The 25,243-nt window shown below is 34.7% G+C and overlaps 1 protein-coding gene across 18 annotated transcripts in view; it reads right to left on the bottom strand.

Moving 5' to 3' along the window:
* Fur2 (furin-like protease 2) overlaps positions 1-25,243 on the bottom strand; it is a 719,646-nt gene that overhangs the window by 454,947 nt on the left and 239,456 nt on the right. For 7 of the 18 annotated variants that reach the window (XM_073976175.1, XM_073976166.1, XM_073976174.1 and 4 more), the window contains exon 3: positions 14,798-14,836. The exons of the other annotated variants lie outside the window; for them this stretch is intronic. The gene's annotated coding sequence lies outside the window, so the exon portion shown is untranslated. The remainder of the gene's footprint in view (positions 1-14,797; positions 14,837-25,243) is intronic. 18 annotated transcript variants of the gene reach the window in all.

Consider the following 25,243-nt stretch of genomic DNA (forward strand, 5'->3'; position numbering starts at 1 on the left):
GGAATAATGTCGTATGAATATCGAACGAAAAAAAACTTTTATCTGATTCTCTTTTTTATTGATTAATGTTTCTTTGTTATGTTTTGTATTGGAAGATTGTAATCTCAAATTTTTCTAATGATTTTCATTGTTGATATCAGTTTGTAGTTATATTAGAACAATATTAACTTTGTGTACGAATATGTTGAGTTTATTAGTACCTGCTTAAATTATTACATGTTGCATTTATATTTAAAATATTTAAAAATTTTTTATGCGAATTTTATAACCAACCAATTTTTTTGTTTTTCGACAAAAAACTAAAATGAAACCCACCCCTTGCTGTTACATATATACTAAGGTGGTTATTGTGCGAAGGAAAATTTGTTTCCGACATATCGATTCGAATTCGTATCGAAATCGGAAGAAAACAAGTAAAGAAGTGTCAGTTGGCTTTGCCGACAGAGATATACCCTCAGTCTGTGTGAATTGAAATCATTTTTCTCAAAAAAAAACTTATGTATTTAGGGGGTTTTCAAAATTTTGGGCGTATGCACCGACAAAAGTATGGATAGGGTTAAAGATCAAACATTTGCGGGGATATCGATATATAGGGCTTTTTTATCACACTATCGCTGTAAACAGAGCCACTAGGAAAACCTTCGGTAAAAATGTCCAAATGATCCTCGAACCACACAAAAATGTTGAAAATTTGTTTGGGTGGTACCACAAGGATTGGACAGATATGGCCCAAATTTGAACTAAGTTTCGACAATATTTAGAGATCCAAAGTTTGGACCAAATCGGTTTCTACGTCTATGAGAAATCGCGCGTACCATTTTAGCGAATATTTTCGAACTTTTGTGGGGGGACGTAACGGAAGAAATATTACAATATCCAAAGTGTGGATGAACGCACTATTCGGTTCGAGCCCTCCAGCCACTACATATGGTGCCATAGGGGGTTATTACAACTTTCGGGTTGATTTCCCAAGAAGTATGGACTTGCCCCTGAAAAAACGTTTACTGCCGTAATTGAGCAGCGAATGCAAGTTGCTTCAACAAAAATCAAAGTGATTCGAGATCAGGTCTTTAAAGTGAATTTATCCAAAATTTTGTGTGGGAGGTACACGAAGAAGTAGACAAATATAGTCTATATTCGAACCTGATCTATATCTATCTATCTATATCTGGTATATATTTTAAGATGTGTAAAGTATGGACCAAATCGGTCACTCCCATCAAGAGTTATCGCGCGCACAAAGTTTCCGAACATTTTTGAACTTTTGTGGGGGAGGTAACTGAAGGAGTGGACCGATGTGGCTTATCTTCGAACTTAAACTAAGTTTGCACAAACTATTACGACGACTAAATTGTGGACCGAATCGGTAGATCCGTTCGAGAGTTATCTTGCGCTCCAACCACTACACACGGTGTCATAGGGGCTTTTGTGTAACTTTCAGGCTATTTTCTCAGGAAGTGTGGACTTGCCCCTGATGAAACTGATACCGTTATATGGGGGACAGGGAATACCAGTTGCTACAACAAAAGTCAAAGCGATTCGTGAACAGGTCCTAAACTGAACTTTTCCGAAATTTTGTGTGGGAGGTACCCGAAGGGGTGGACCGATTGAGTCCATATTGCAACCACATCTAAGTCTGGTAGAAATTTTACGATGTGCAAAGAATGGACCAAATCGGTTACTTCCTTCAAGAGTTATTGTGCGCGCAAATTTTCCGAACATTTCCGAACTTTTGTGGGGGATTGATCGGAAGGAGTGGAGCGATATAACCCATCTTCGAGCTTAAACTAAGTTTAGACAAAATATTACGAAAGTCAAATTTTTGACCGAATTGGTTGATCCGTTCGAGAGTTATCGCGCGCTCCAGCCAGCCGGGCAGACAGACAGACGGAGGACATGGCTAAATCAACTCCAAATTGTCTGAAACACATTTCGTCCAAACATACTTGGGGTCTAAAACCATTACTTCGATGAGGCACATTTTGCCCATATGAAAGTGTATATAGCCTCGTTAGCATAAACACTGAGGTTATAAACATTGGTATATGGGAAGCGAAACGAAATCTGAACGAATTCCCCTAAATCGTTACGAAATCTGAACGATTTTGCTTCCGAAATTGTTCAGATGTGTCGGACATCCAACATTTGGTTTGCTGGGTATATACATCGCCCATTTACTCAAAGAGTGTTATAACTCAACAAATGCGTTTTCTGTGTTAGATTTTTTTATTTTTACTACGACTTCTATTTTATCTTGTTTTAAATTTTCATGCTGAAATCTCTAAAACTCAACGAGTTACAGCTCATTTACTACGAGTTTAGCATAACAAAAAAAATTATTTTTGAGTTTATTAAGCACTGAAACACCTTACATCGTGCTCATACTCCTACAGAAATATAGTCCTGATATCTGGCTAGCTGTTTGTAAAATAGTCCAATAGTTATTTTATTTATTATTTAACAATATTTTTAAGTTTGGAAGACTAATTAAACTTAAAACTCGTTTTTCACGAAATTGGATTTTATTGAGATGTGTCACACTTTGAGTAAATGATCGAAGGTGTGAACGTGTGTATAGATGAATATAACCATGAAGTGTCAATAGTACTTGTGTGGCTATTGAAAATAAATGATTGAGAAATATATCAAATATTCATAAATTCTAATTTAGACTTTGATGATGAAAATTTCATGGAATTTAAATAATAAAGTAAAATTTCTTAGGCAATGTCGGTATATATATAAACACATATTAATATTTTATTAAATATTTCTTTGAATATATGAGAACCAAATTAGCCAATCACATTAATATAAAGATGACAGCTATTGCATCAAAAGTCGTTAACAAATTATTATTTTAAAAATTTGGAATTTATTTTAATTTAATTATTAATTTACTTATTGTACAATAAAATAGCATGGTTTTAAACATATTTATTCTTCACATGATACCGATGAGAAATGCTCAGAAATAAAAGAGAAGAGGTAAAAACAAACCAGTTTAGATATTAAGTGGTTTATTGGTGGTAATATTGAGTTTCTTCGAAGACACATCTGGCCTAGGCAACACCGCGTGTTGCCAGACGCCACTTGAGACTTTTTTGGAAAGTTTGACAGTTTTTAGACTACACGTACCCAGAACTGTTTGTTATACGACCATGTGTTGTGTTGCTTACAGTGACTTGAAAAAAAAAACACTTTGGCAAAAAATGGAATTTATTTGTGAAAATTATCGCCCGATAACTTTTCACAATTTTCAACGTGGATAATCATGGCAAGAGCGCATCGATCAAATTAAATCTTTGTATGTCGATAAAGGCCATCCTATAGCACTTTCAAAAACTGGTTTAATGAATTCAATCGTGGTCGTCTCTCGCCAAAAACGAAGATCGTAAGGTTCGTCCAAAAACGGCCGTTGTGCCAGTAAACACTAAGCCGTGCGTTAACGGATAATGCAAGACGCCAAAAGCGATGGTCGTGAATGTCGTCCAAAAACGGCCCTTGTGCCAGTAAAAATTAAGCCGTGCGTGAACGGATAATACAAGATCGCCATGTTATATACCGTGAGATAGAGGCATGCTTGAGAATTTCTTCCACGAACTAACATTTGATATTGCATGAACACATGGTCGCAAAAATGAATTTTTCTCGTTACATTTATCAAAATTGGACAATTTCTCAAAAAAAGGGCTCCTGTGGATTGGTGCAAATAAATTGCGAATAAAAAAGAACGATAAAAACGATGGTAAAATGTACTAATATATCATAAAAGTCAATCTTGTAGAGAATTTTCACAACAAACGTGGAAACCAAAAAAACCCCTAAAAATGTGAACTTTGACTGCGATTTATTTATAAAGCCCACCGGCGATTTTTTTCATTTTTTTCATCTATGAATATTGTTGTTTCTGAATTGCATTGTATACCAGCATTTGTTTAAACAACATTTATCAATCTGTTTTTAAATAAGTAAACTTATTTGAATGAGGGTTACAATGTCGCCTAGAATTTTACTAAAAACAAAAAAAAAAAAAAAACAAAATTAAAAATTGGTTCCCATTCATTTCAATCACTAAATAAAAACAATGAACATACGACAATAATTCAATCCTAGTGACAAGTCTCTTCTTCTGTCAACGATGAGGTTGTAGGGAGTTTGTAACAGGATATGTCACCAATAATGCAATAAATCAAATTTATGATATGCATATATCATCCCTAAATAATTCAGTAAAAAAGTTAAAAAAGAATGAGTATACAATAATATAATACACAACCTCAAAAAAAAGTTCCTCAATATTTAGTGAAAGCCAAATACTCTAGTTTTCTTTATTAAAAAACATTCTTTGGTTATGTATGTTAGGATTGTGAAGTTTTGCCTTTTGCCACAAAAATTATACCCTGTGGACGGAACGAATGAACTTTAGCCTATTAATGACTAAAATAACGTTTATTTCATTTAAGTATTAAAGTCAGCTACGCAAGCCACTTTGAATTTATATTTTTGTAAAAAAAGCTATGAAATTATTTTTTTAAGTATTCTGTTCTTATAAAAAAAAACTTTTAAAGCATTTTGTGTGGAAGCTTTATTTATTGAATCACTTTATAATTAAGACCCAATAACACATTTCAAAGAAATGTTTACAAAAATAACTACGTATATTACTCCTTACTAAGTTATGAGTACGTTGGCACAGAGCATGTGTGTCCCACTACAAATCCGAGGGTTGTGTGTTCAACACAAAAAAAAACACAAAGAAATGTTGGTAGTGCACAAGTAAGCGTTTAAACAACCCTTAATGTTCGTTCATAGAGAACAAAATAAAATAATGAACATACATAATTTAAGAACCTCAAATGTTCTAAAAATAGAAAAACATACATAAGTTTTCTTATTTTATTTTTCTACATCCAGTGGCCATAAAATAACTAGTTATTTAAGTGGTCGTAGAATAACTAGTTATGTTAAAATAATGTGTTAGTAAGTAGTTACGACCAGTGTTTCGGAGTCGAGCTATTTTCCTTCAACTCCGACTCCAGGCCAGTTCTTTACACGACTCCGACTCCGGAATCGACTCCGAGGGTAATTTCCCTAAGGTATTTATGCATGTTCCATATTGTTCCAAGAGAAACAAGAAAGTTTAGTCGGTTTTTCCGAAATATATGTAAGAGTTTATACGCTCAGACCTAAGGACTTATGTTGGATTTCTCATAGAAAGCCACCAGGTCATCCATTCCTTCTCATAGAAGATAACATGGGAAGACCAGTAGGACTTCTAGCTGAAGGCGTGTAAGACTTCTATAAAAAAAGTCAAAACAAGTGAGGGAAATAGTAGGAAGGGGCCGATCATGTGATATCCTACGAGGGCTGAATAACTATCTGACCTAACAATGAAAGCGCAAATATTTACCATCAAAAATGATGTTATTGTTTTCTTAAGTAGTCTCCAGCATGATTTATACATTTTTTCGTGCGCTCAAACCTATTGGTTCCACTTCGAATGAGACACCACCAAACCATGGTTTTTGAACGCGTTTACAGCATCTTCAGGCAACAAAAATCGTTGACCACGCTTCTTTCTTGATGTGCTGGAATCAAAGGAAATCATTGGATCCCCAGTCAAGGCTGTACGGCAGATGAGCCATCACTTCCAGGTTTTTTTTTGGTCAAACAGGCGCTGATTTGAATCGATGTGTGGAAGCCCACATTGTCATGATGCAGAATGATTTTTCTTCTCTTGTTCGTTTTTCGAATTTCTCAGGAGATTTCAGGCAAACAAATTATAGTGTACCACTCAGAATTAATCGTCATATATTTCTCAAGCCGTATAGTCGCCACACGGTCAGTTTTTCTGAGGAAACTGGCAACCGTTTGCTTCGAAGTACATCCTACATGAAGAACTTTCGTTTGATTTAGCTCGCTTTCGAAGACACCGCGATCGATTTTGTGCACAATTTCTTTTAACCGATTCACTGGAGCCTTTTTTTGAGCGATTGTCCAATTTTGCTAGATCTAACGAGAAAAATCCATTTTTGCAGCAAGGTGTTTATGCAATATCAAATGTTAGTTGGTGGAAAAAATGTCCAAGGATGCCTCTATCTCAAGGTATTTCACATGGCGATCTCGCATTATTCGTTCATGCACGGCCTATTTTTTTGTCACAACGACCTATTTTGGGCGACCCCACAACCTTAGTTTTTTTTGGCTGGTGCCGACCACGGTTGAATTCATTGAACCAGTTTTTTAATAGTCCTTTAGGATGATCCTTTATCGACGTACAAAGATTTAATTTCACGTCGAAAGTTGTGACAAATTCTTGGACGAAAATGTTCACAAGTAAATTCCATTTGTTTTGCAAAGCGATTTTTTCAAGTCACTGAAAACAGCACATAAAATGGCCGTACGACAAACTGTATTAAGTAAGTCTTGGCTAAAAACTGTCAAACTTTCTAACAAAAAATTCAAATGGCGCCTGGCAATACGCGGTGTTGCCTAGGTCAGGTAGTTTTCGTACAGCCCTCGTACACAACTACTCCTGGACACTATCTTTCCACGAAACAATTGAGGTTAAATTATATTAAAAAGTATATTTTAAACGTTTAATATTTCTAAGTTAGATTGGTAAGGACATTCGACAGGAATACTTTTGGTTAGGAAGTTTGGTATTATTAAATTGAAGTAGATTCTAAGTGTTCTGTTGCATATACATGCCATATTATAGATGTTACAGGTCCTTATTTAAAGAAAAATATATTATTGGCTTAATTTTTGGAATTTGTATAAGGTGCCTGAAATCTTTACATAATAATATAAGCACATGCTCTAACATTGCTGATAGGTAAAGTCAACTTTTTACAAAGGATTCTTTTACAAATCGTTGCGATCCATACCCCGTCTGCAGAAAAATCTGTAATTATGCTTTCATATGAAAATATTTTTTCCTATTAAAGATCATAATTATAATAGTTATACGTTATTCCAGGAGCGCAGTACAAATACAAATAGAAGACGATATTACTACAGCGATATTGTATATTGGGCCTGAGACCTTAAGGCTGTATTGCTGAGTTTTTCAGTTTCCTCAATATATAATACAGTTTTGGTCGATATGAGTTAAATTCGCAATTAAAAACCACATACAAAATATACATTTTTGATTTTTATACCATCAACATCCTCCAAACGCATCATTAGGTCACATATAATAAGTAAAATACATATTACGGCAATGACTGGATCGTCATCTACGAACCATTTACTGCGTTTCCTGCCGTCAGAATATGTATATGTAAACAATTACTACCAAATCCCTCTTATATAGGTGGCTTTATCTATCAGGAATTCTTAGTCATGTGGCTAAAAATTTGGAGCGATCAAACTTTGAAATATCAAGCATTTAAAATATCTTCTTTAATATATTTTAAATTCAAAACATTTTTGGAAATGATAATGGGTCAGTTTCGTTGTGAGTTACTGTGTTTGTATTCTTATCGGAACCGACCTCCATAAAAATTTTCGTGACGATCGGTCTTTAATGTTGCTCGGAGTTCGATTAAAATAGTAATGGACGGACGGACTGGCACACATAGCTTGATCGTTACATTTTGCCGATATGTTAAGATTGCCAAAAGGGGGTCTGGGACGACTATTTCGCAGTGTTTTATGAATTTTGGTCAAAACAAATTTGTAATACACTTTCCACATTATAGTGTAGGGTATAAATAAGTGGGATCTAAAACCAGTGTTCCAAAGTGCAAATAAGTTTTGCCATAAATGTGGAGGTTTATTTAAAAACCGATTCATTTGAACACTCACCCAAAAAGTGCAATTATAATTATATTTTCATGGAACTTTATATTTGTTTGCAAAAATTAAGTGAATCAATTGGACCAAACAAAATTCTTTTGATAAATTTATAAAAAAGAACTTTGCCCGGAGTAGGAGTGGAGCTTTTTTTCAAGACTCCAGCAGAATTTCCTTACTGCTTCTCCAGGCTCCGAATACGAAACCCCGATTACGACAACCAATAAGTACTAACTATAAAAACCCATTATTTAGTAAGGCTTTTTTGTTGGGAGGTAAAAACTTATCAAAAAAATATCAGAGAGGGATACGAGGTTATGAAAAATCATAGCCTTAATGTACCTACAAACTCGAAGTATGCATATTCAATTCCAGTACCACACAAAATAAAAATGTGGAGTGAGGTGCAATTTAACATAAATTCACCTCAACAGTTCTAAATATAGAACATATGATTCTTCAGCTTATTTGCTGGTTTTTGGTGACCATAAAATTACTAGATATTTGGTGCGACTTTTTCTTTTTAATATAAGAGATTTGTAGTTTAATTTGTGAGGGTTTATTTGGTAATGGGAGTCGCTTCTGTAAGTGAAGCATATACAGTGAGTCATTGACGTAACAAATCGATGTAGTTCACAATTTTTATTTTTTATATAAATTTAACTGAATTTTGCTAATTTTGCTTTATTAATTTTAAGTGTAGACATGAATGTAAAAATATAAAAAAGAATAAAACTACTTTCATTAATTCTTTGTATACAAATAAATCTTGAACAAGTTGCCTGAAAAAAACTTAATACTTTTAGCCTTTAAAACACATCCAATCTTTGTGTTATAAATGGAAGTCAAATGCAACACAAATGCGACACAGGTCCAAAGAGAAAATAACTACAATTTCCATTATTATCGAAGATTGCAACATAAATAAATGTTAAATGTCAAATATTGTACAGATTTAAATAAAACCTTTTTACAAAACACATATAGCCGTGTAACAGTATTACTACGACTATATACATTAGGGTTATGATTTTTTCAGAACCTCGTATCACTGTATGATATTCTGAAGAGTTTTTACCTAAGATTGCATAAAATTTTAATTATAAAGGGATTCGATAAGAAAAGCTTCCACACAAAAAGCTTTTAAAGTTTTTATTTTTCAGAACTTTTGACAATTTTTTGAAGTTACTCTAAGGTATTTAACTAAAAACAGGGTATTGGGGCACACGACATAACTAAAATGACATAACCGTTTGTTTCTCACAAATTTTATTATCGTATTATAACATAAATATCATTTAATATTATATACAATTTTATTTCATATGTCATAAAAACAAAAAAAGGGTTTGTGTGGGACCCTTTTTACAATTTAAATGAAATAAAAGTTATTTTAGTCAAGAAACGATTTTTTGCGAAAAAAATCATTTCATCGAATTTTTTTTTTTTTTAAATTCAAAGTGATTTGTGCGGAACCTTTTTTATAATAAAATAAAATGAACGTTATTTTAGGTATTAATAGGACAACGTTTATTCATTCTCACTATAGGAAATCATTTTTGAGAAAATATTTCAAAAAGTCATAACCCTCATATGCACATATCGAGGGTAGTGTTTGTCCCCATATAAAGGCCAAAGGATGCAAATAGGTTTTTAACAGAAAAAAATCACTTTCAAGCCAACAAAAACATTTGCCTACATGATATGTTTCATGAAGAAATATCACAGCATACCAATACTTTTGTAAATATATTTCAATTGTAATTCAATAAAAAGTGAATGTTGTTGTTGTTGTTGCTGTTGATGACATTGCATATGTATGGGGTATATACATATTTTAGTTGAAATATACAGAATGCAAATGTTGTTGTGTATGTGAAATACGACATCGGCATGAATCGACGACGACTGCACTCGAACAAACATTGATCTACAATTTATTTGTAGATTTCATGAAATGCATCAATAAAAATGTTTTAATCCAATAGGGAAAAATGGATAAACAACTTTTATTGATATATAAACAAAAAAAAAAAAACAGTTTAAGAATAGAGTTTAGAAATAGGAAAATTAACTTTGTTGCCGACACTATATTTGGATATTTAATCCTTGTAACACCGACGATAATTAGCATATGACCACTCATAGAATTTAAATGACTTTTGTAATCTTGAACACGTACATGTTATGGTCGAATATGAAATTTATTTAGACTCTAATATACCATTGACATTGAACTGGATTAAGTGGAGTTAAAGTGTCAAATACATTTCACATACATCAAATAAGTCCTCACAAAGGAGTGTAACCCGGCAAAAGCTTTTATGTAAACATGGCTTTAGAACAAGTCCGCATTTTGATTCATTCTTATAATTCATGTATGTGTATATATTTATGTATATACACCTAAATATATGTTAATATTCCATTCCATGTAATATATATTAACCATAAACTATGTATTTACGCCGCAATAAATATCACTTATCCTTTTGATGGAATAGTATGTTTGTATATAAAAATGTGTTCAAGAGCAAAGCAAGTTCAATGAAATCCTCAAAAAGCAACGCCAACTAATACATAGCTGTCAGAAAACGAAAAACATCAAATTTAATCTCTGTTCAACAATGACTAAACATTAAAGGGGAGTACACACTATCATTCAAAACTGACATTCAACGTACTTTTAGGACAATTTTCGGGCAAATAACAACTTTTATTTAGCTAAAAACGTTTGAAATACAATATATACGGTGTTATTTAGAGATTACAAAAGAAATTTTTCAGTTAGGCTTTGATATTCACGAAATAGACCTCGATGACTGTCAGTTTTGCTTGTCAATGTGTACTATACTTAATGTTGGTATCATTGAGTATTTTGGAATCCTGTTGGTTCGATTTGATGAATAACATATTTTTGTTGCATTGTTGTTCAATTTTTTTTTTGTTTCTGATAATGTCTGTAGTGTTCATTTCTGTCCAATAAACAATAGTTATTTATAGAGGATTTAAATCATCCCGAGTATTATTGAAAATCTATATTGTAAACAAGGATTAGTAAAACAACATCACGCAGAGTAGAGATTAAGAGATATTAGATTGAAATGCGCAAAAAAGGCATACAATTGAAATGCAATATATTGAACTTAAAATTAAACGGCATAATGCTCAGTGTCGTTGGTCTTAAATTTACAGCAAATCTAAATTATATAATAAGATATTTTAGCACAAGTCTTGGTTGTTAATCGAGGGTCATCTCAGGGTAATCTTTATCTTAACGGATGTGGAACAGAGTAATGTACGGTACAAATAAATCATGATCATAAACTGCGAGAATAGGGAGTCCGTTGATTTCCTTATGCATGCAGTTAATGACATGGACTCAGTAATTTGGTGGGCGTACCTGTGGGATACTGGAGAATTTTATATTTCTTTCCAAAGAATTGCGGACTTGTCATAAAGTTTAACACAGAAGAATCTGTAAGAAGTTGAAAAAATGAGATGCTGACATTCAGATTAGGAAGGATATACATTCAAATCCCTCCGAAGAACTAGTAAGACGGAAGTAAGAGCTTGGCAGAAGCCAGAACTTAGTTTTGAGCAGATAAATCATTAAAAACCCAACCTTATTTATATAAACAAAGACTCCTAAAAGCTTTATGAGAGATGTATGAAGGTGTGATCGTAAATTTTTGGTAATTTTGGAGCCCATGAAGAATTGAGTCGGCTGCATCGTCCCGATCTTAGCTCGGCTAAACCACTCGTATTTTTCTTGGCAGTTGTCGTTCTTCTGACGTTCTGGTCCGAGTACGGAATTCACTCTGCACCTTTTTACTGCCTGCGTATCTGCTTCAGTGATCGACGACATCAAGATGATCGACAACATCTTGTTGTGCAGAAGACTTAAACATGCTAACATGTTACAGCCAATATTTTTGGGTAGTTGGGGTCGGAGTAAGGAGACCATCGACCAATATGTTCAACGGGAGTCTCATTTCAGCCGTTCGTGCGACGAATAGTGTGGCAGTGGATTTTGGGGCTGATGTTTCCATCTTCGTCAAATGGAAAAACTGCACTAAGTCAGGTATGTAGATATTTAACCTATCCAGAGTTGTTTAGTTCAGCCACCACCGGGACTATCTGGTTAAACCACCAAAAACAAGATTTTAATGTATCATATCCATGACACGGGGTTCTTATCTATCTCGGCACAAACCAAAAGAGCAGAAATTTCGGGATACATTACCGCCCCGCTACTAAAGCCAGGCAAGGATGCCAGCAAAGGTGAATCGTACAGGCCGATTACGCTTTTGTCACCTGTAGCGAAGACCCTTGAGGCCTTAGTCCTCCCCAGCATTAGAAATAGCTATCAAGTTGCCGATCATCAGCATGGATTCCGCAAGCAGCACAACACGACAACAGCGCTGCACGCCATCTCCACACATATTTGTCCAGGACTCAACCAGGAGCGGCAGTGTCATAGAACAGTGATGGTGGCGCTTGACTTATCAAAAGCCTTTGATACTGTCAAGCACTTCACGCTATTCGAGGACATCGAGCAGGCAACCCACCGGCCAAGTCTGAAACGTTGGATAATCAACTATATGTGTGGTCGCCAGTCGTATGTGGAATTCAGGAACAAGAAATCCAAGCCCCGTTGAGTGAGACAGGGAGTTCCCCAAGGAGGGGTGATATCCCCGGAACTGTATAACCTCTACCTTTCCTGTATTCCGCCCCCTCCAGACGGCACTGAGATCGTAACGTATTCGGTATTGTATACCTATCCTGATGACATCTGTGAGAGACTGAACTCCTATTTAACCGATCTTACCATCTTTTTCCATGCGAGGAATATGCAGATATTTGCCACTAAATCGATGACCACTCTGTTCACCAGAGGTCGATGGTAGAATTCCGACCACAAACTGCCACAAAATTCAAGGGGTCACATTCGAAACCACTTTTACGTCGTCCTCGCATGCCACCGCTATCTGCGATAAACTGAAATGTAGGAACAAGGTGCTCAAGTCCCTAGCCGGCAGCACTTTGGGTGCAGATAAAGAAACCTTGTTGACCACGTATAAAGCGATATGTCGGTCTGTGGTAAGCTATGCGGCGCCAGTTTGGTCCCCGAATTTATGCGACACGCAGTGGTATAAGATTCAAATTTGTCAGAACTCCGCCCTGAGAACAGGAACAGGGGTGCAGATAAAGAAACCTTGTTGACCACGTAAAAAGCGATATGTCGGTCTGTGGTAAGCTATGCGGCGCCAGTTTGGTCCCCGAATTAATGTGACACGCAGTGGGATAAGATTCAAATTTGTCAGAACTCCGCCCTGAGAACAGGAACAGGGTGCCTCCTCAAATCTACAGTGGACCATCTACATGAAGAGGCAAAGCTCTTCCAGTACGGCAACTATTGTTGCAGTACTTTCTCGAGAGTTACCGTGAGAGCCAACCTAATCACCATCTGCTGGCTAGGCCCGACACATTCAGGCATATCAAGAAGGATATTCATGCTCTAAAGAGGGAGGTCCAACAATATAGGAGAGAACTCCTAGATCAACACCGATGCAGTTGCTAAGGCCATAAGCAATTATAGTGTGAATGCAGACATCGGAGTACATCCCCCATCTATCGCAGCTGAAGAGCGTCAGCTGTCACGACAAACCTGAGTATTTTTGCCTCAATTACGCTCGGGATATTGCAGTCCCCTAAATTCCTATTGGGCGGGAATTGATCGCACAGTGCAAGACATCTGCCCAGTATGCGGCATGGGCCCGCACGATACTAAGCACCTATTCAACTGCCCCGCCAAACCTACTCATCTATCCCCAGTGGATCTGTGGTTACATCCCATCGAAGTAGCCACTTTCCTGGAACTGGAGATAGACCCAGAGCCAGATTGAACAGCAAAACAAACATATAAACATAATAATAAAACACGGTTACAACAACAACAACCGATATGGGCTGTCATCGAACTTAATCTAAGTTTGTATAAAATATCACGATGACGCAATTAGGGTTGGTTAGTTCAAAGAAGGGTTATATGGGAAAACATCTTCGGATATCTTCCTCATCTTCGCAAAAGTGTAGTTTAAGGGCTTTTCGAAGATATTTGGCAAATTTTTACCGGAAGTACTTTTTGTGTGACATTTTCTTCTCGTGAGAAAGCGCATACTTCCTGACATTAGGGACAATAAACAAAATAAATGTTAGATAAGCACGATAAGTATTTAAAAGAGTGATTGACATTGTTCCAACTTTTGCGCATCGTAATATTTCATTCACAACTAAATTATCGGGCACTTCCCACAAAAAAAAAATTCAAAAATTTGCTGTTATGGGAAATGTCTAGGTTCGTTTCGAAATTTTTACAGCAGATAGTCCTCTCGACTTATATTACGGCACTATAATTTTTATAGGGTGTAATTCAATACAGACGGAAATAATTACCCTAAAACTAAAGAAGTCTCTCTCGTCTTTTCGGGAACAATGTCCATCTGAAATGGATTTTAAATTGAGTCCTGGGTTTATTCCAATCTTTGCACATCGTAAATGTTCTTGCAAACTTATATAAAATTCGAAAATAGACTATATAGGTCCACTTGTTTCGGTACATCTCCTTCAAAATGTAAAAAATTTAGGCTTCGGAACAGGTTAAAACCTGTTCGCGTATAAATTTTAAGTTTTATTTTTTTTTAAGATTTTAGAAGTTGCTTTGATTTACGATTGCCACCGTGGTGCACATCAAATTTTCATCGGTGGCAAAATACCCCACTGTAATGTTGGCGCCATTTCCTCAGTATTTCCGCCATATAAACTTCTCTACAAGTGGTGTCTTAAGACACGCCCTTCTGACTCGGCGATAAACAGTAGGTCTAATATCATTGAGCTAATATGAATTGGGGTGAACTCATTGATATGAGAGTCGTCTCGCTTGTCCCGTATGAGTTGTTTGGGGAACAATGATTAATTATTTATTTACCTTTTATTACGTGTTAAAAATAGCGGCAAAAATTTATACCTGAAATAAGAAAGAAATATAATTAGTATCTTAAGAAAAATGGCATATATGTATATCAGAATCAGTATAATAACGAATTTTAATTTAAATATAACATTCAAAATTGAATATTTTTCCGTAAAGGAAGGATCGATCGATGTAATAAGACTTCCTACTTATAGCTAAGAATGTTGTGCGTGATAAAACTTTTAACTGGTGCCCGCACATATCTTCCAAAATTATTTAAATTTATAATAAAACGGGCATAACTCCCATTGGGAGTTAGGTCGGCCTAGAACCATCCCCTAAGTGTTGGGCGTCATGTTCTTTAAGAATTATGTTAGGGTGCATTTATAACCACAATCTTTTACAGGGAATGCGGGACATAATTATAATTGCTAAATACGAGCTATTTTGCCAAGAATAATGAGTAGTCATTACCTAGTAATATAATTGTTCCACAAACATCCCAGATGGGACAAGGGAGACTTCTCTCATATCAATGAGTGCACGCCGATTCATATTGGCTCAATGATATGGGACCTACTTCTTATTGCCGAGTCCGAACGGCGTGTCTTACGACACCACTTGTAGAGAAGTTTTTCATGGCTTAAATACTCAGGAAATGTCGCCAGCATTACTGAGGGGGAATTTTGCCACCGTTGAAAATTTGATGTTGCTTGGCCTGGGATTCGAACCGCAGACCTTCTGAGTGCAAGGCGGACGTGCTAACCATTGCACCACGGTGGCCCCCAATTACCTCATTACCTAGTAGTTCAGTAAAAAAGTCCATGAGGTTTCCTTCTAATCATTCAATATTAATTACCGTGTTAAAATTTAATAAAACTTCTTTCAATGTTTAAATATTTATTTTCACTACTCCACAGAAATTGCATAAAGCCCAACAATAAATTTAAATTTTAAATATTTCTTCGGTAACCACATAACCCAGTGGCTATAAGAAGTATGTATAAAATATTATCATTAAGTATGCAGCCGCTATATCCACATACGAGATATATACATAGTTTTAAATAAGATTTTATTATTTTACTTTTCAACGCCATTAGCATTTGCTTTTTGTATGCCATTTTTCAGAGGAGATAAATGAGAGACAGAAAGAAATGCGCCAGGAGTAAAGCATACCATTGACTTACTATAATGTGCCAAAAATATGGACTCTATAATCAACATTAACCATGGCATTACTCTTTAATTAACGTTAAGTATAAAATGTGAAAATGAATAGCGAAAAAGATGGATTAATGTGTGACAAAGTTGCAATGAAGCGGTGTCTGTGTGTGCATGGCTGTAATAACAAGGATGCAAACGAAGTCGGAGCAATTTTATTATACGAAACAAAAAATTAAAGAGAGGAATATTTTTAAGACAAAAATTGAAAATCTTCAATATTTCTAACAAAACCAAAATTCGGATAATATTTTTCTTGTTTTGTAAATTACTATTTGCCTTTTTTGTATATTGAAAAATGTCTTGATTTTGTAGATTAATAGTTTTGTATAAAATGAAATCGTTTCTCAAAGAGAGTGTTCGTGTTAAATTTAATCATTTTTTAAACATTGGAAAAAAATTATTATTTTTTTAAAATCTGAATTGAAAAATATACTTCCTACAGTCCCCTTTATATTCAAACATGCCCATGTTTATTAATATAAGAGTATGTCCATCCACGTTTATACACAAAAAGGAAAATAACTATGTACTACCATCATATGTTGAATGAATAACCAAACAAATTATACTGCAGGTTAAAAGCATAAGCTATGGTTAAGCTACTGAAGGATATGGAGATATGTAATGGTATGCACGTTTTTACACACTATGCCGTACGACGGCAGTGATGAGCTCAAAAAAACAGAAATACATATATATAACATCCCAGTGTAAGTATGAGTATATAAAAGACTGCTCGAATATGTGCAAAGTAATCATCAAGTTTTTGCTGCTGCTACAATCCCATATCCTTGTATGCATGTATGTATTGTTGTATTGCGTTTCAGCTTCACTGTGTATGTATCAGATGTAAAACACATGTATGCATTTATATGAAACAAGTGTTTAATTTAACATTAACTTTTATAACAGCTGAGTGTTTTTACGCACAAAAAAATTTCGATGATGACTGCAGTTTGCAAAAAAAAAGGAGAAACATTATTTTGCAGAACATTAAACAATGATGAAAATGAACGAAGAAGAATAAAACACTTGTCCATAACTACACATATGTATGTATGTATAAATGTGTTCAGTTTTGGCGCTAAGATTGTGGCATTAATAGTTTATGGTAATGCTATTACACTTTATACACAACTTAGTCTGGATTTCTGACAAAGATACCATTAAAAAACTTTTAGTTAACCGCAACTTTATAAGAAAATCATTCCCTTTTGCCTATGAATGAAATACACTTACGATTACGAACCTATATAATGTATAAATTTTTTATTGTATAAATTTTATATCAGTTATGAAATATACTGCATGCATATGAATCCAACATTATTCGGAGCCTACTGTAATATGCTGTGCATTTTCACACAATCAAACTTCATTTTCAACATGAGAAGTTGGTAATGTTATGCTTGTAGCTTAACTTCTGTACTATCGCCATGATATATTGCACTGTTAACGCCACCTGTGAGTAAAATTCATGTTCATAACTGTGTATGTAGTTTTTTAATATATTTTAAAGTAGTTACCAGCTCAGAGGTGGCCTGTCAGGAATTGCCATAGACATATTTTTCTGACGTGGAATACATACCCAGAAAAACGTGGTACATATATGGCCAAAACCAATAAGATTTTGAAAAAAGTTAAATAATAGATTACGAGGGCTGCACGATAACTATCTGACCTAACAATGAAAACGCGAATATTTACCATCAAAAATAGTTTTATTGCTTTCTTAAGTAGTCTTCAGCATGATTTATTCACTTTTTCATGCGATAAAACCAATTGTTGAATCACTCTTTACTTCGAGTGAGACACCTCCAAAACATGGTTTTTGAACGTCTATACCAAATTAAAAAACTCTACCCTAAGCATACACGCAGAGAAAAAAATATGATTGATCCAACAATATTCGAAGAGCAAAATATGTATTGTAATGATATTGTTAGATTCTGCATGTAGTATTGTGAGTCCAACAATCGTTTATGTTAATTACAACAATTGTTTTGTCATATCCAACAATAGTTGTTGTCATATCCAAAAATAGCTTCTGTCTGCTGGACAATATTATTCTCTTTTCTTCGACAATTTTATTCTCTTCTCTCGGTATTCGATGCCGTGGTGAAAAAACAATTATAGTGAGTTTTGTTTGTATGAGTTCCTTTTATCTCTGTTTTTATTTTGTCTTTGTTCTTTTTTTTTTGTGTATGTACACCATGAGTTCTTTGTGTTTTGATGGTATAGTTACGCCACCATCTGAGGAGTCTTTTTGGTCGTAATTTGTGTCTTCTTTTCATATTTGTTCTTGTTTTATGGTATTCCTTAAGTTGAGGTAGGTGTTTGGAGGATGAGCGCAATGGAGTATTTATGTTTCTTCATTCAATTTGTTGTCTTTTTAGTTGGACCTGGCAAAACCTGGCCGTGTGTAGTGTTTGTCAATGCTCATAATATTATACGTGACATTTATACCAAAGTTATGTGGAAAGTGTATATGAGAATTATATACTATAAATTCAAAAATTTCACTAACAGGTTTTCTAGGCTGAGAATAGTTTTTATAAAAATTCTAGATTATGATAGTTCCTACCATAGGTATTGTCAATGATTTTTACAATATTGAGAAATTTCACAAGTTGATTTTGTTATGTATTTTTGGAGCAAACGATGGTATTTTTGGATTTGCAATTTCAATGCTTGAACAAAACAAATGAATTGTTGCAACAAAAATAGATATTGTTGTTCCAACAAATGCGAAAAATATTTTTAATCTGCGTGTAGCGGGCTGTGTCTTGATTTCAAAAGACGGGCGTGGTTATATCGACTTAGAATTCTATGGTGATGTGTTACAAACGGAATGACAAATTTAATACTACCCTCCATCGAGGGTCACTAAAAAACCTTCTGGCCTAGGCAACACGCAGTGTCGACAGGCGTCCTTTGACAATTTTTTTTTGGAAAGTGTGACAGTTTTTTGGCTATGCGTACTCGAACAGTTGTTGGGTTGTTTACAGTGGCTTGATTGAGACACCTCCAAAACATGGTTTTTGAACGCTTTTACAGCATCTTCAGGTGACGAAAATCGTTGACCATGAGTTTTTTTCTTTATGTGCAGGAATCAAATGAAGTCATTGGATCGCCAGGCAGGGCTGTACTGTAGATGATCATCAGTTTTGTCCGATCAAACTGACGTTTGTTTGAATCGATGTGAGAGAGCTCACATTGTCATGATGCAGCATGTCTTTTCTTCTATTGTTCGTTTATAATTTTTTCAGGAGACCTCAGGCAAACAATTTAAAGTGTACCACTCAGAATTAACCGTCCTACATTTTTCAAACCGTTTAGCCGAAGAAACAGGCGACGATTTGCTTCGAAGTGCTTCTTCCACGAACACCTTTCGTTGGATTTGGATCATCTTCGGTGGAGTGCAGTTTTTCTTCGCGCTCATACGCATAGATCCTAGATTCCTCGTCTGTGACATTATAATAAACGTTGTTTGAAGCACCGTGATCATTTATATTGTCAAATAGTGCTGGATCTAACAAAAAAATCTATTTTTGCTAACAGGTGTTCGTGCAAAATATCAAATTTTAGTTGGTGGAAGAAAATGCCAATGATGCTTCTATCAAACGGTATATAAGATGGCGATCTTTCATTTTCCGCTCGGCTTATTTTTTTCTGGCACAATGGCCGTTTTTGGACGTCCCTCACGACCTTAATTTTTTCATTAACCCAGTTTTCCATAGTTCATTAACCAAGTTTTCCATAGTTTTCCTTTATCGGCATACAAAGATTTAATTTGGACGAAAATGTTTACAAGTAAATCCCTTTTTCTAAGTTACTGTAAACAACACAACGCATGGTCGTATGTCAAACTGTCTTGAGTACGTTTAGGCAAAAATTTCAAACTTTCCAAAAAAATTTTAAAATGAAAGCTATCGCGCAGCCCTCGTATGCTATATACAAAACACAATAACTTTTTACCTATCAACGCTCATGGCTCAGGCAATATTATGCCAAAAATTCAACCATATATTCTGTGCCTTTTATACTTTGTAATAAACTAATACAATTTTCTAATTTACAAATAAACACCCTAAAATAACAGGGCGAAGAAAGCTGCTTAGGTTTATAAGAGCCCTCACAACAGATGTACCACAACAATTTACGAATTCGAAGGCGTTCGGCGAACACCGTATCTTAGGGAATGCTTAAACATGTTGTTAACCATCCATATAGTACCAGAAGACCCTCTTTCTGACGTCGTTTGCAAAGACTCTTCCGGCTCTTCTACTCCCTATAATGGAAGTAGTTCCCCACTTGCCCAATATTGGCATGAAAATTTACGAAGTACCAGAACAGGATGTGCGTCTTAATAGTCACGATGGCCCTTGACCTATCGAAGGCCGTCAATCATGCCAAGATGTTCGGGGAAAAAGAGAAAGTTTTAAATGTTGAATAATCGACAATTTGTGTGGACGCCAGACGTTTGTGGGTTTCAGAAATAAGAAGTGAAAGATTCTAAAAGTGAAATAGGCAGCTCACCAAGGTGGAGTAATATCGTCGTTAATTTTAAACCTGCATATATGTTTTTGAAATACCACACCTTCTTATGTGGTCCGATCGAACCATACCTTTCTTTGACGGCGTATCACATCGTTCGGTTAAAAATCTTACAAATACCGAAAATTGGGAGGTAACGTTATATACCAAAACATGGACCTATGTTAGCAATTTTTAGTGAAGACGTTTCTTAACCACAGAGAACCAAAAAAAATTGCAGCCAGTTAGATTAAAAAATTTAGCTAAAAACCTCAAAATACCGAAAAACGGGTGGTACCGTTTTATGGGCGCTATACCAAAACATGGATCTATGTCGCCAATTTTTATGGCGAAATTTCTTAACCACATAGAACTTCAAATATCAAATAATATCAAATAGAGCTAATTAGTTTAAAACTTTCAGCTAAAACTCTTAAAACACCGAAAATCCGGAGTTACGGCTATATAGGACAAATACCAAAACATGGACATAAATAAACAATTTTTGGTGGAGAACTTTTGTAACTACTAATAACCTCAAATGTCATATTAAAGCTGCTTCGGTTAAAATTTGAGAAAACAAATCTTCAAAATACCGAAAATCGGGAGGTATCGACCTATGTTGGCGATTTTTGGTGGAGATGTTTCAGGACCACAGAGAAGCATAAATGTCACATTACAGCTAATTCGGTTAAAAATTTTAGCTAAACCTCTCAAACCTAAAAATCCACGAACTCAAAAAAAAAAATATTTTTAAAAACCCTCGAACTCAAAAAAATATTTTTAAAAACCCGCGAACTCAAAATTTTCTTTTAATCCACGAACGCATTGTTTAATACCTTAAAACTCCAAAAAATATTTTTAAAAATTCGCGAAATACAAAAAAAAAAAAAATAAAAATCGACAAACTTAAACATTTGTTGAAAATCCACGAACTCAAAATAAATATTTTTAAAAATTCACGAACTCAAAAAAATATTTTTCCAAAATACATGAACTCAAAAAACATTTGTTAAAAATCCACAAACTCAAAAAAAAAATATTTTTAAAACTTAACAAAATATATTTTTTTAAAAATCCACGAACTCAAAAAAAATATTTTTTAAACTTAAGATATATAATTTTTAAAATTTACGAACCCAAAAAATATATTTTTTAAAGTCAACGAAATATAATTTTTAAAATCCACGAACTAAAAAAGTAATAATAATATTATAATAATTGCTCCACAAACATCCCTGAAGGGACAAGTCTTCTCTCATATCAATGAGCGCACCCCGATTCATATTAGCTAAATGATATGGGACCTACGGTTTATTGCCGAGTCCGAACGGCGTGTCCTAAGACACCACTTGTAGAGAAGTTTTACATGGCTGAAATACTCAGGAAATGTCTTTTGTGTTTTCAAAATAGTCTGGCTTAATCCCATTGTTGTTGTTTTATTCTTTTAAAACAACTAATTTATTAGTGGAAAAAGGTTTGGCATTGTTCGCCAAGGGATAAAGCAGGGAATACTAGTTTCGATCCACGCCACTGGATCTCATCAGTTCCCTTGTTTCTTGTTTGTGGATATTCTCCACCGAAGTTACTTTTCAATAACTTCTTCAACAAGAAACTTTTTATACCCAAACATCAATCGTCAGCTCGAAGTATAAAGGTGAACAAAGAAAAAACTTCAATGAGAAGTTTTTCTTTGGCAACCTAACACAACTCCGACGAAAGTGTTTACGTAACAAACTAAACCTTTTCCCACTGCTATGTGTCGTAGAATTTCTACGATCGAAACTAGTATTCCCTGCCTTACCCCTTGGCGAACAATGCCAAACCTTTTTCCACTAATAAATTAGTTGTTTTGAAATAACAAAACAACAACAATGGGATTAAGCCAGACTATTTTGAAAAAAACAAAATTGTATTAGCTATCCCAATAAAAAACGACGGCACCAATGTTCGACTCAGGAAATGTCGCTAACATCACTGGGGGATATGTGACAACATATTAAAAAATTTGATGTTGCCTGGCTTGGGAATCGAACCCACGACTTTAAGCGTGTAAGGCGGGTGTGCATACCATTGCACCAAGGTGGCACCCAACATTATACAGAGGGATATTTTGTCACCGTTGTAAATTTGATATTGCCTTGCCTTCTGAGTGAAAGGCGGGTGTACATATCACTGCACCACAGTGGTATTTAAGAAAATCCACAAAATCAAAAAAGTATTTGTTAAAAATCCTCGAAACCGAAGAAAAATATTGTCCGTTTCAGACAATTTGGAGTCGATTTAGCTATGTCCGTCCGTCTGGCTGACTGGTGCGCACGATAAGTCTCGAACGGATCAACTGATTTGCTTCAAAATTTGCCACTCGTAATATCGGTCAACTGGATCGGGTACAGCCCCCACAAAGGTTTAAAATTTTTCGGAAAAATTTGCATATCGTAATATTTCTACCAGACATAGATTATATGTTTTTTGCAACAGGTTGTTATCCTGGCCCCTTTTACCACGGTTCAAGTTTTTTCAGGGGCAAGGCCATAATTCCTGAGAAAATGGAAAATGGTCTTGAGATAATGGCCCGAAATCTCTAAAAACTCCTACGGTATCCAACTAAAAAGGCTGTAATACACCTATCGGAAGAGATGACTAGTATTGGTGTAACTTTTGCACATCGAAATATTTCTCTCAAACATACATCATGTTCGAAGATGGACAATATCGAGTACCTTCAAGAATGGTTCAAAATTGTCTGTTACGGAGATTAACAATTTAAATTTAAATTTTTTTCGTGGGCAAGTTAAAATTCTTCGCTGGCCAATTACAATGGTTGGTGGGCATAATGAACATCCAAAGAAGTAACTCACAAATTTAGATCTAGTTACAAGATGGACTATTTCAATCCATTCCTGCAGGTTCCTCCTTGGCATAAACTTTATTTATTTTGCGCGATTATCCAGTTTATAGAACTTTCCGGGTCGTAGGTAAATTTTAATAGCGGTTAGAAATTAAAGACCTCGGTTGAAGTATTCGTATATGAATAAACGGGAAAGGGTAATTTATGGTCTATTTCTCTAAGACGATTCGAATTCAAATTCGATCGAGTTACTACCAAACTCCTGTCATTATAGAAAAAAAAGTTTGGTAATAGTTTGAACGAATACTTCAGCCAATGAATTAAGCCAGAAAGCAAGGCTTCTTATGTACTGAGGTCTTGTAGGTCTTGTAAGGTCTTATAAAAAATAAATAAATATAAATATACATTTAAATTAGATATTTTGTCACTTAAGGCATTTAATTAACAATTTCAAAATCTATCCATTTGCTCACATGTAAATATATATAACTGAATGCTTTAAGTTTTCTCAATTATTTATTTCAAAGAAAATATTCCTTTTGTTATTTCTTTCCGAATCCTTAAGTTTGCATTTCAAATAGGAATACCCAATATTTGTTTATTTTCCTCTTGTGTTGGCATATTTAGCTCACTTATTATTCTTGGCATTTTTTCGGCAATTCGGGTTTTAGCCTTAGGGGACCACCGCAATGATGCTATCATAAATAATCTCATTTCAATAATCTGACACATCGAGGGCCACCACCACCACCACATCGTCGTCGTAAGTATTTCTGTATGCCTACGCACGTGTATTTGGCACTTTGGTTAACACCAGTTACCCGGAACATTTTGAGTACCATTATCGAAGGGAACCACCAAAGTAAACGATAAAGAAAAGAAAACGGTGAAGGGAAAGAAATGCTTAGAAGTGTTTAATGTTGCTGGTTTGTTCTTTTTTGTTTTTATTTTCTTATAAATTTCTCTCTGGGGGAACTTGTTTGACATACCTTAAAAAAAACTGTGCATTGTGCAAATGATGAGGTACATTTTTTTGTGTAAACAAAAATCTCTGACATTGACTTTTACGATTCCGGACCCTAATACCAAAAAAAAGGCAAAAGGCAGTTTTGCAACAGATAATCACAATGATAAGTGATGTGAAGGGAGCTGAAAGGCTAGATAGAATTTTAAAAAATATATTAAATATGAGGCAAAGAAAATATTTTTAAATTCTTCCTTATATAATGTACCATATTTTCTTTAGAAAAAGGAATGAAGTCACTTTTGTCTTCAACTTATGAGCATTTTGTTATTAAATTTTGTGTTACTTGATATTCCTACAATTTTTTTTCTTATTCCACAAACCGTATTTATTTAATAGGAATTAAATAATACCTTTTACCATCTCCTGTTACATTTTTGTCATAATATTTGCCAATAAATCTTCTTAAGGCCTGTCCATTAAAACCATATGTTGCTGCTTTTTGTTCACATTCTATTCTATCTGCCATTTTATTTGTATGGTCAAGATATCTCTCTTCAACTATAATACTAAGGAGTTATCCAGCTGACATTTGAGGATTATTGGTTCAGTTGTGGAGGGAAAACTAAAGCAGATACGGAAAAAATGGCATACATTATTTAAAGAATGAAATCAGAATAAATACATCAATTTGTTTAAATAATACAAAAAGCAAGAGAGAACCAGTCGGCTTTTTCGACTGCTTAATAATATTAGTCAACGACAGAAAAAAGAACAACAGGGTGGACTAATAGACCTACAACCCAGTAGTTTAGAATGAAAGTCTAATTTTTGGTACCAATGTGTTTGTGTTTTAAATTTTCGAATTCGTCAATTTAAAAAA

This window comes from Musca autumnalis, unplaced genomic scaffold (genome assembly GCF_047663935.1).
Source record: "Musca autumnalis isolate F117 unplaced genomic scaffold, ASM4766393v1 scaffold_3, whole genome shotgun sequence".
Lineage (NCBI taxonomy): Eukaryota > Metazoa > Arthropoda > Insecta > Diptera > Muscidae > Musca > Musca autumnalis.